The sequence below is a fragment of the Pleurodeles waltl genome, chromosome 7 (genome assembly GCF_031143425.1).
Source record: "Pleurodeles waltl isolate 20211129_DDA chromosome 7, aPleWal1.hap1.20221129, whole genome shotgun sequence".
NCBI lineage: Eukaryota > Metazoa > Chordata > Amphibia > Caudata > Salamandridae > Pleurodeles > Pleurodeles waltl.
Window position 1 is genome coordinate 1,022,026,919 of NC_090446.1, and position 12,522 is coordinate 1,022,039,440.

Genomic DNA, 12,522 nt, shown 5'->3' on the forward strand with positions numbered 1-12,522 from the left:
GCTGACAAATATCTCTGAAGGCCGGGTGGAAACAAGACCAGTATTAGTCAAAGCCATCATAGGTGTATCACAGCCATGTGACAAAACTGGGCTAAAATCATTTATTGGATATTGGATTATGTGAGGTCTATTCTAGGTTAATTTGTGATTATGCATCACATGCTAAACTAGTGACTAATTTGTTGAGGAAAGATGCTGTTTTCATTTGGGGCACCCCTCTTACCCTAGTTTACAGTGTGTGATAACATTGGATGCCAGCAATGTAGGTTTAGGAGTAGTTTTGAAACAATTCAAGGATGAGGTGAAAAACACAATATGTTATCCCCTTCGTGTCCGCAGAGATGCTGAAAACATTTTTTTGTCATAGAAAGGAATTCTTAGCTTGCTAATGGGCTATTAGAAAATTTCATCTGAACATATAAGGAAACACATTTTAGATTTCTGCAGTCATAGTGCACTAGTTAACATATTATTAGGTGAGAAAATCAAAGACGAAGCAGTATGTTTTATGCCATTCTTTACTTAACTGCTCCAATACAATTTTTACATTTCATATACTCCAGGCAGCAAGAATGTCAGGTTGATTTTTTGAGATTCCTATCAAGTAGTCAGCACATAGATGATGAAGAAGAGGATGATTATGACAGTTGTCTGATAGGAAATGTCAAATTGGAAACAAGTGTGCCCTAAGTGAATGGAGGGAGGAACAATCAAAAGATAAGGTATTGTCTCAAGTCAGAAAGTTTGCAGTAAATGGTTGGCCAAGGGAAAATAGCCTGCTCCATACATATCGAATGTTTGTACAAATTTTGAATTAGCTTACAGTGGAAGACACAGGGCCTCATTACGAGTTTGGCAGTGTCAGGACCACCATGTTGATGGTGGCGGTCATACCGCCAACAGGCTGGCGGAGAAGACTGCCAAATTATGACCATGGCAGTATTCCCAACAGAATACAGCCAAAGCACTGCCAGCACCGCCACAGCAGTCTGGCCACCATGGACGAGGTAGCCACCTGCAGGCCACGAGAGACAATGTTTCTGCCGGAGAGACTACGAGGTTGTACACGCCAAGGTTGTACACCGCCAAGGTTTCCACCGCGGTCGTACAACCACGGAAACCCAGATGGAAACGAACTGCATAAAAGGTGGCAGACTTGGATGGTGCTCGAGTGGTCCCAGATGAGTCCGCCACTGCCAGGGAGTGTCCACTGGAGGAGGATTCCAAAGATGAAGAACTGGATCCTGCCTCCCCCGTGGCATTCCCCTCACCCTCCTGGCCACTAGGTCCCTCAATGTCAGTGGTATCATGATTTTGGGCTCTGTGGCCATCAGCTTCCCCACTCCCTAGTGCCACTTCTCCTTTTGACTGTCGATGCTGATGCTGAGAAACAGAAAGAGAGGTAGGGTAATCACATTCTTTACATACACATACATTACACCAGAAACAACAGTAACATCACATCTATGTGTAAAACACCCCCAGGTAGGAACCATTTTAAGCCAAAATCATGTCACAACAACATACTTTCCACAACTATTTATGACAACAATTTCACACACAACATAAGCCAACTATCTGACCACTTCATTACCATACTATCGGTACAGCTATAACACAAATTATACCTGCACAAGATGATTTGTTAACATTAACAGTGTGTCCCTATACTGAGCATCACTGTGAAACAACATTCCATCAATGGGAATTAATGTTGACTTTGATATCACATTCATACATACTCCAAATCTACACTTGCTCAGTCCATTACCAGATGCCATGTCCTATGAAAGTTACCTCATCACATTACAATGACAACACAACATGTTGCTTAGCAATCGCATTCATAACTTGTAACTGTGTCTATAACATTCTCAAAGGCAATAACCAGAGATGCACCTACTCCATTTGGCATATCCAAAGTTAAAGTATAATAGATTTCAAATTCATTTCAACAACACATGTATCAATAGTGGTTTTGCAAGTGTTGATACATAATTTGTGGACCTACTTATCTTAGTAATTCTCACATAGTAAATCATGACATGTACAGCAATAAGGGCCTACTCAGCACACAGGATCTACCCACAGACAACCCCAGGGACCATACCAACACCTTCAAAACAATGGACGCCTGTCTTGTGTATGAAGGCCATATGCAGTTCTACTGATACTGATGATTATTAACCTCATATCAACAATACCAAAGTCCCAACATCACTATCAGCACTTCAAACGTGAGTAACCTTACTTCTTTGGAATAAAGTTACACTGACATAAGCAACCTCTTAAGTGACCATGATTGAGACATACACCTAGAGTCCAGCAAATTGACTGATAACATATACCCTTCCACCAACATGTGAATGTCAACTACAAAACCAGCAACACAATGAAGACAATGCAAATTAAGCTTAGCCATACTTACACCCATCTAAATAGATTCAGAATAGCTAAAGTAAGTATGTCAAACTTGGATCAGAAATCTTGAAAATAGCAGGAATGACCAATGTACACATGATGTTGGCAAAAACTGTGTAAATTGTACCATTTAAGAGACGCCCTTCCCTAAGTAGTATGCCCACAATACATTGGCTAGGGGAATAGCAGGCTATCCACTTGCCTTCACAATACATGTGCATGGATAAATAGTCTGAACTCATATTTCAGTGACATGTCTTGCACTAGGAATGTAGAACTACCACCATGCTTTTCATTATGTAGGATGTCCACTCTGATTATACATCAATGTTTTCAAATGTACCGTCCACACTTAACAATGGGGACACCTCCTCACACCTATGAGTAAGTGTAGCAAGTATACCATGTGAAATTTCAGACTGAGATCACACCCTCACATGAACTTTACATCTAGTGCACAACTCATGAATAACTGGCATGTTTCTCACCTGTTGCACATAGAGCTAAATCCAGTGGAATAGGAATGAACAGAGACCAAAGACCTGAACAACTTACCAACAGGATATCTGGAGTATGGATTAGTAGGTGGTAAGAATGATCCAGCAGGTTATATAAAGAGAGGTATAGTGGTACACATATGACACTGTCACATGTACATCACCACATGCTTCAATACAACATGAGAATCTCCACACTTGTATGTCAATGTTATAAACTGTACACCTAGGTGTACCTAGGGGACCCAGGGCCTTTAGCACTTACCACACTGTCACAGATTAAGGGCCAGATGTACGAATTTCCGATATTGCTATTTGGAAATTGTGAGCCGGTGCGACTCGCAATTTCCGAGTCGCAATATCGGATGCAGAACAGTGTCTCAGACACCGTCTGCGACTCGCTATGGGGTCACAAAGACCCACCTCATTAATATTAATGAAGTGGGTCGCATTTCATGACCCCATAGCGAGTCACTGCACTCACAGGGATGGTGGCCTGCTGAGGTCAGCAGACCTCCATGTATGTGACTGCTTTTTAAAGAAAGCAGTTTTTTATTTATTTTGCAGCCCGTTTTTCTTAAAGGAAAACGAGTTGCAAAATAAAAAAAATAACGAAACCTTTTGGTTTCGTTTTTTCAGAGCAGGCAGTGGTCCACTGGACCACTGCCTGCTCTGAAAAACCCTTTTTGGCAACATTCGCTGAGGGGAAGGGGTCCCATGTGGACAATGCAATTTAGCATAGCGATGCGAGTCGCAAATAGGAAGGGAACACCCCTTCCTATTTGCGAGTCGCATTCACAATTTACGAGTCGGTACCGACTCGCAAATTGTGAATGTGCATCGCAAAAGGCTTTTTGCATGGCGCAAACTGCGATTTTCGCAGTTTGCACCATGCAAACAGCTTTCTACATCTGGCCCTAAATACTTAAACATTATACACTGAACTGGCAGAGGGATGTACTTGTGTGTAGTCAGTATTTACCCCGTAGTGGCTGCTGTGCTGCCCTCAAATGCCCATCCAACTCAGGGTAGGCTACCACCAAAACGCGGGCCACTAGGAGGGTCAAGGTCCAATGGGCACCCCTCCCTCGCTGGGAGGACATCCACAGCTAGACCTCTGTGGTCTTCCGGGCCCAGCATCTCAGGTCCTCCCACCACTTCCTACAGTGGGTGTTCCACTGGCTGTGTACCCCCAGGGTAATCACTTGCTTGGTGACAGTACACCAGAGCCCCTTCTTTTGATGGGCGCTGACCTGCATGGATGGCACAGACAAAAGGAGAAAGTTATACATGCGCCAGCCCAACACAAGTGGTCAGAACACTTCAGTAACAGTAATAAGGCAAACATTCCCTTTCTGTCAGTCAAAACTCATTCACAATGTACCATCTGTAGCCAGCCTAGACACATATGACCAGGCCACATTATTATCCATAACATGGTATGTATTTATGACCATTTCTCACACCATTATTGTTGTACATGCTGCAACCTATGTTGTTTATAAAGGAAGTTAGAGTACACACTAGCTACCATGTATCACTACTGTATGTCTGCCTTTATACATGTACACATTTCAATAAACCCAGACATGATTGCCCAATCCCTCATTACCTCACATTGCATGTTCACAATCATACACTCCACCTTTGGTATACCATTGGACTCACCTTCTGCTCTGGTGCACCATATAGCTGTCCGTACATGGGTAGAACCTCAGCCACAAGCTTGTCCAGCTCTTCTGGAGTGAAGTCTGGGGCCATATCACCTGCAGGACATTGCAATATAGCTCCAAGAGGCAGTACACAGCAGCTCAGGTAGTGGAGGTCTGATGGAAGCTGTGTCAGGAGTCAAATGAGCAATACTGCAAAAGATGACATCCACCATGACCGTCATCACCGGTGGGCATCGCCATGTCCAGATCTGCCAAAGGCAGCAATGTGTTCCAATGGCAATGTCTACCGAGGTTGTGACTGCCTAGTGCCATGATGACATCCGTCGGCGGAGTATGGCCACTTCCTCATGTCCAGTACAGTCCAGTGCAGTAGGTCAGGCAGCTACCATTTTGAGGCAATTATATGCATTCTCTGTATTGTGCAAAGTATTAGTAAGTGCTGCCTTCATGTTTAGTGGTCTAATTAGTTATGTTAGTAGTAAAGTCTGAGTAACAGAGGAATTGGTGGTAATGGAAATGCTAACCTATTCGCAACATCCTATGTGCAACGACAATGGAGTATAGGTGCAAAAAAATATGTTTTACATGTAAACTAGGTTGGACTAGCAAACGCTGACAGTCACAGATAAATATGCATGTTTAGTACGTCAGAGGATTCAGGGAATGTAAACCAAGGGGACTGTCATAGGATGCACAGCAATATACAGTACTTCTAATGTCATATGTTGCATCTGACTAATGGCGATATGTGTGACTTCTATTTGAACATATTTATTATGTGTACATTATAAAAGTAACTTACAATTTATTTTTTCCCACATAGTTACCCTGGCATGAGGAGAGGAAGATAACCTCCAGTGTACCGCCCACCGGTAGACCTGGACACCATGGGGGTCAGATACATCATACCGATCTGTCACCTGATTAGGCATACAATCATGGTCCTTTGTTATCAGTTGGAGCCAGATCTTGCAATTCGCAATCCCAATAGCATACTTTCCACTATTTAAGTCATGTCAATGCTACACTTCCTGGCCACTGGGTCCTTTCAAAATACAGTAGCCCTAACTACAGGGATGTCTCAGCCCATATTCAGTCTAGTTTTGAAGGATGTACTGTGTGCATTAATGAAACACCTGGACCGCTACATCAGGTTTCCCCAACGTGTGGATTGTGCCTATGTGAAGGCAGAGTTGTATGCTTTGGGACACATTCCACATGTGGTTTGAGCCATAGAAGGCACCCATGTAGCCTTTGTTCCCCCCAGTGGCAATGAACAGGTATACAAGAACAGGAAAACTACCACTCTATCAATGTCCAAGTGGTGTGTTTGGCAGACCAGTACATTTCACAAGTCTGTGCAAAGTATCCAGGATCTGTCCATGATTCCTTCATCATGCGAAACAGCAGTATCCCACTGCTGATGACACAAATCTACACAGAGAGGGCCTGGCTGGTTGGTAAGTCACATTTGACATGTGTTTGCAACGTTTATCTCGTGCTATCACAAATATGCATGCCCAAGATATATGTTTGTGTTGTTGTAACTATTCCTTACAGGGGACTCTGGCTACCCAAATCTTCCTTGGTTGTTGACACCAGTGAGTTACCCAACCATGCCAGGGGAAGTTGGCTACAATGACACCTATGAAAGGACAAGGTGTGTCATGGAGCAGACATTTGGGCTCCTGAAGGCAAGATTTTGCTGCCTGAACATATTTGGAGGACCCCTCCTCTACTCACCCAACAATGTATGCCAAATAGTTGTGGCCTGCTCCATGCTCCACAACCTTGTCTGGAACTGTCAGATAACATTCATACCAGATGAGGGGGAGCCAGCAGAACCTGTGGGTGAAAATGCTGATTTGTCAGTGAGGATGAGCCAGATGAAGGTGAAGCTGGACACTTCAGGGCCAGTCTCATCAATCATTTATTTAACTGACTCAAGGCATGTGATATGTTCTTAATAGTGAGATTTCATGTTGTAACCTACAATTGATGGTTGGCATGTCACCTCCTATTTACCATCATCTGTGAGGTCTTAGTTGGCTCCAATGCCAAAGAGTCAGTTGTGTATACAGATTATAAGTTAGTATTGTGTACTTTACATTGTGGTATACAGAGTCCTGAGATGTTACTAAATAAGCAAGGTCAAACTTGTATAAATGACTTGCCAGAATTGATGTTTGTTTACAGATATTTCCTATCCCTTATCTCTGTCACTCACAGATTTACTGAGTTTCTGTTTGGCTCTTCATCATTGACAAGTCACAGACAGTGTCAGAGGCAGAAGGGAATTGCCTGCAGAAATGAGATGTGGACATGGATGAAACCAGGTACTGATTGGCATTAGTATGTAAAGTGTAACTGATATAGCCAGACTGTCAGGACACTGGAGCGAAAGTGTATTTTCCCACCAAGAAGACCTGTTTGGTGGTCAAATGGTGTCATGCGTGTGTCCATATGTGTCTGACACGTGAAAATGCTAAACCATAGCCTCAGAATGGTTTCTGTTGTGTGTGACCTACTTTGAACATAGCTGTCAGTGTGTTACTACTTTGCCGACCAAAGTGTATGTCTCTGTGGACTGACATAGGTGAGTGGCAAGACAACAGGTGCGTGACCATGGTAAGTAAAAGGTTCCAGGACTTGGGACATCATTACTGATCTCTGTCTGTATCATGGGGAATGAGTATTAGGAAGTTAAGTGAGGGCTATGTGATAAGGCTTTACCTGGTGATACAAAGGACCAATCTGTATGGCTCCAGGCTTGCAGGAAGACTGACATGTCCCTAACTACTGTAACCTGTTTGTCAGTAGTACATGACACCTCAGCTAGCAATCTGATGTACCTAGCAGTACCATACTATCGGCTGTTTGCAAATCTAGGAATAAATGTGTAGAGATGTCCAATACAGCTGTTTTGGATTAGGTCTGTGTTACAATCCCAATGTAGAGAGTCTCCTGCTGATACAGTAGACATGTAATGTTCATAACAAAGGTTCTACAATACAGAGGAACATATTGATAAGAGAGTTGTCATACATGTCAATTGTACATGGTCGATCAATGACACTTACACAGAACCTGTTTTAAGTTGTATTTATTGGGGAGTGCAAAACAATATGTTTGAATTGAAACAGAAATAACACAAAGTAAACAGTGAATTTTTCAGTCATGGTGGCTGAAATCATCAGGGTAGCTGCTACACCGTTTGGAAGCAAAAGTCCAGTGTCCTTGCTCTATAGGCAAAAGGAGTTCGGTTTTAGAACACTCAACAGGGTGTTTGTGTGGCACACCAGGGAACCAATCAGGAGAGGTTTACTTCCTGGCAGCTGATTTGGTCTTGGCATCTGCTCCTCCTGGATGTCATTACCAGTGGAAGAGGCCTGATGTTGTGTGGCAGATCTACTCAAAGTGGTGTTGATGTCCCTCAGCACCCCAACATTTAAGTCAGGGTGGCATTTTGTGCCTGCCATTGCTGCATGACTTCCTAGTGGTTGTACCTCTGCAGCTGTTGGATTTCCCTCATCATGGTTACTGCCTGGCCCATCATGTCTTGGGAATTTTGGTAGGCTCCCTAGACTTGGGAGATGGTCTCCTGGTCAGTATTGTCCCTTTGAGCCCCCATCCTCTGGCCCACGCCATCCCTCCCATGCACTCTACCACCACGTGCCTGTGCCCCTGGCACAGTGTGCACACTCCCACTGATGGCAGGACCATCATTGGCAGGGGCGAGAAGAGGAGAATCAGGTACTGGTACTGGTGGGCACACAATGGTAGAAACAGGTCTTGAGACACAAGTTTGGGGGGTGAATGGTTGCCTGTGATGTGGCTGCAACAGGTCTCTGAGGAGTCGATGTTGGCAGGATGAGACTGACAGTTGCTGTCTGACCAGGTGTCCCTGATGGGTCAGCTTTGCCCTCAGTGTCCACATATCCAGGGGTGTTTTCCTCACTGGGGACTTCATCTAGAGGGGTAGTGGCAGTCTCTGGTATCCTCTTCATGGTGACAATGGCAAGGTTAGCTCTGGGAGAAGTGGATCACAGAGTTGCTGTAAGTGATACAGCAAGTGATGTTTCAGTTTGAGTATTAGTGAAGTTGTATAAGATGCACAGTGCCTTAACATAATCCCCAGAAACGGCAATGACAGCTGCTGCAAAATCTCACTTAGTACATGAGACTGAAATTTCAATACCATACACCATGATCAAAGGTTTTATACTATGTTGGTAGTAATTAGACTGCTGATATAATCTTATATTGTCTGACTATTGACATGGGTGTTATCCTTTGTTGCCTAGTGAAGTGGCTTGCATGATACATGGCACAAAAAGCTGCACAATGCACAAAAGTGTCAGAGTAAGGACATAGGCCCTCATTATGAACATGGTGGTCCGTTCCGCTCGGTAGAAACCGCCAACAGAGGAGCAGGCCAGACCGCCAAATAATGAAATAAACGAAACACACGCATCTCGCGCACCACCCACCGACAGGAAAGGAGTCCCGCTGACGACCGCAGAGTCCGCCCACAGGCCGTCAGAAAGGCCCAACCCGCCCATCAAATTATGAACCACCATTCTGCTGCCAGTTCCAGGGCGGGAACCACCGCCACACAAAACCAGGCAGAAAAGAAACAAATAGAAGGAAACACTCACCGGAGCTCCACAAAAAGTACAGCAGCAGCCATGGACAGAGAGCTGCTGATCATGCTAGCCTTGCTCCTTGCCATATATATACACGACCGAGACCACCGACGAAGATAGCGACGGTAAGTACTGTAACCTACGACACATGGGAGGAAAGGGCAATGTTACAAACCCACCCACTTCACCCACTCTGCAATGCCCCCCCAACACTTCCCAGCGGCACAAGTCAGACACCCCACACCAAGAGGGACGTACCCGACCGAAGGCCAATGCAACTTGACCATACTACATACAATAGCCCCACACCCATAAATAATTAAAACAAACACCAGGGTGGAGCTGCGTGCAGCTAAAACAGAGGCCACACAGAAACTTTAATTTGTAGCTCACTGAGCAAAACAGTGCCAGCAGGGCCAATGGCCAGTCCATAAAAAGTAATTTGCCCTTGGCCACAACTGGCCACACCTGACTCCCACAAGTGCTGGGTCTCTGCAAGTCTGTTGACTGTGCTGCATGTGTCAACTACAGTAGAGGTGGTGAGTGCAGGTGTGGTGTATGGGGTGCATGTATGGCTGTCTGCTATTGTGGTGAGTGCAGGAAGAGGAGCAGTAACAGTGAGTGAAGGTGCAGTGCATGAGGGTTTGCATGTAGAGGGGACAGACAGGGAGACGGAAGAGGCAGGAACACTGGGCGAAGTGGACGTTGTTGTCTGTTCAGGTGTCTGTTGGCTGTGTGAATGCTTGTGGTGGGAGGTGCGGTGTTTGTGTTTCGAAGTGTGCTTCTTGTGTGTTGATGTGCCTGTAAGCGGGTTTGATTGTGTGGTTTGAATGGGTGAAGGGAGTGGGGTGCTGGAAGGGGTAGAGGAGGTTGGAGGGGCTACGGAATGGCCAGGGAAATTGGCTGCCGTCCAAGAGGAGGCCAGAGCCTGAAAAGATCTCTGTAGGGCAGACACAGCACTGTAAATGCCATCCAGATAGGATTTGGTCTGCTGCACCTCAGAAGCCAGACCCTGGATGGCATTGACCATGGATGTCTGCCCTACAGAGATGGTTCTCAGGAGGTCAATAGCCTCCTCTGTGAGGGCAGCAGGGCTGACTGGGGCAGGAGAGGAGGGGCCTGGGGCAAAGGAGAGGCCCACCTTTCTGGGTGGGCGGGCACGGGCAACTCGGTGGGGAGCAGAAGGGAGGGTGCTGATGGTATGGGTGGTGGCGGAAGATCTCACAGTAGTGGTGTGTACACTAGGGTCTGCCACCGCCAGAGGACCCCCATTGGAGGAGGTCTCTGAGTCACTACCTCCTGTGGGAGTAGCCTCCTCCATGGAAGTCCCCTCACCCTCCCACCCACTGGTCCCCTGGGCGTCCGTTGTTTTGGAGGATCCATGGGCCGCTGCCTCCCCTCTTGCCGGTGCCTCAGCTCCCTCGCCTGATGTTGAGGCTGTACCAAACAAACACAAGAGAACAGGGATGGGGAGATAAAACAGGAGAGACACTTGTAAATAGCTGAATGCTGATATACAATGGCCAGACATACACCTACCCAGCAGACACATCCAACAGGCAGCACCGTGCACTATGCCCATGGCCATGGCCCTGACTACTGAGCAGTATACTGACCTACACCCATCCCTTGAAAATGTATTGGAGCTGAGGTAGGTGAAACCTGACAAGGACACCCCTACACCCTTTGGGGAGCAGACAGTAGCTGGACACCAGTCAAATTCCCTGCTCTAAGCACCATGAGCCCTATCACACACACACTCATCCTTCCAGGCTGAAGTATGGTCTGTGAGTACTCACCCCCTTGTGACTGCTGTGCAGCCTTCAAGCGCCCATCCAGGTCTGGGTACATCACTGCCAGGATCCTTCGCATGAGGGGGGTCAGTGCCAGACGGGCACCCCTTCCACATTGGGAGGACTTCCCTAGCTGGACCTCAGTGATCTTCCGCGCCCAGCGCCACAGGTCCTCCCAACTCTTTCGACAGTGGGTGCTCCGCCAGTTGTAGACCCCCAGGGTCCGTACCTCCTTGATGATGGCATGCCAACGTGCCCTCTTCTGGTGGGCGCTGACCTCGTAGGGTGACACAGAAATGGAACACAGAGGTCAGGCACCTGCACGGTGGCAACAGCTGGCAGATTGTCAAACATAGGACAGACAGTACTCCCAGACATGCAGGACAGTGGCACGCAGCATTCCATGCACCAAGACCCATCCTGGCTCACAGGAGCACACATCTGTGCAATCCACTCCGTCCACTACTCACACAGTGCCCTCCAAACCTGGACTCATCTGTACCTCTGGCCGGCTGTAGAGTCTGTCGTACAGGGGCAGGACCCCTTCCACTAGTTTCTCCAGTTCTTCCTGGGTGAAGGCCGGGACCCTTTCCCCTACACCACGTGGAACATCCATAGCCAGAGACAGGCCACAGCAGTACACAGAGTGGAGTACCTGTCCGCACAAGATCAGGGAGTCAAGTGATCAAACGATGATTAACACCCGTACGTTCCGCGGCGGTATGCACCGTCACCGCCGGCGGCGATCATGATACGCCAGGATTCCCCATTGGCATCCATGTTAGCCAATGAGGGTGCGAACATTGGTCAACACCGACTTACGCTGTGACATCAACTGCTAGCGGTATTAGGTCACTTCCAAAACGAAGGGGCAGAACTACAGTGGGCAGACATTTTCCCATCACCTACGCATCTTGAAATTCATAATACTCACAATGCTGGGCCTACTAGCCAAATTAAGCACCTAGGCCTCTATCCATTGAGCATATAATCACACATGATTTACTCCGTTCCCTCCTAGTGATGTACATGTACATCTGTCAGGTTGCAGTTATTGTACAGACACTACTATAAACAATGCAGTGCATGTATTTAGCAAATCTGCCAATTTATGTGTGCACATCACTCCTTTTTCTTACCCCTCATAAGTACCGACCCTTGTGGCGAGGAAGGGCACCCTTGGAGTACAGACCACTTGTGGATATGGGGACCATGGTGGAGCGTCAGATCATTATCACTTACAGACTCACACGTGCAACTATTCAGGACCTATGTGCATTACTGGATCCTGCACTGACTCCCGGAAATCGTAATCAGCATGCCATTCCAACTGAGGTGCAGGTGCTCGCCGCACTCCATTTCCTGGCCACAGGCTCATTTCAAGTGACAGTGGGCATGGGTGCTGGTTTCTCACAGCCAATGTTCAGCCAGGTACTGACAAGGTTTCTGAATGCATTTGTACAACATCTGCAATCCTATGTGCGATTCCCCC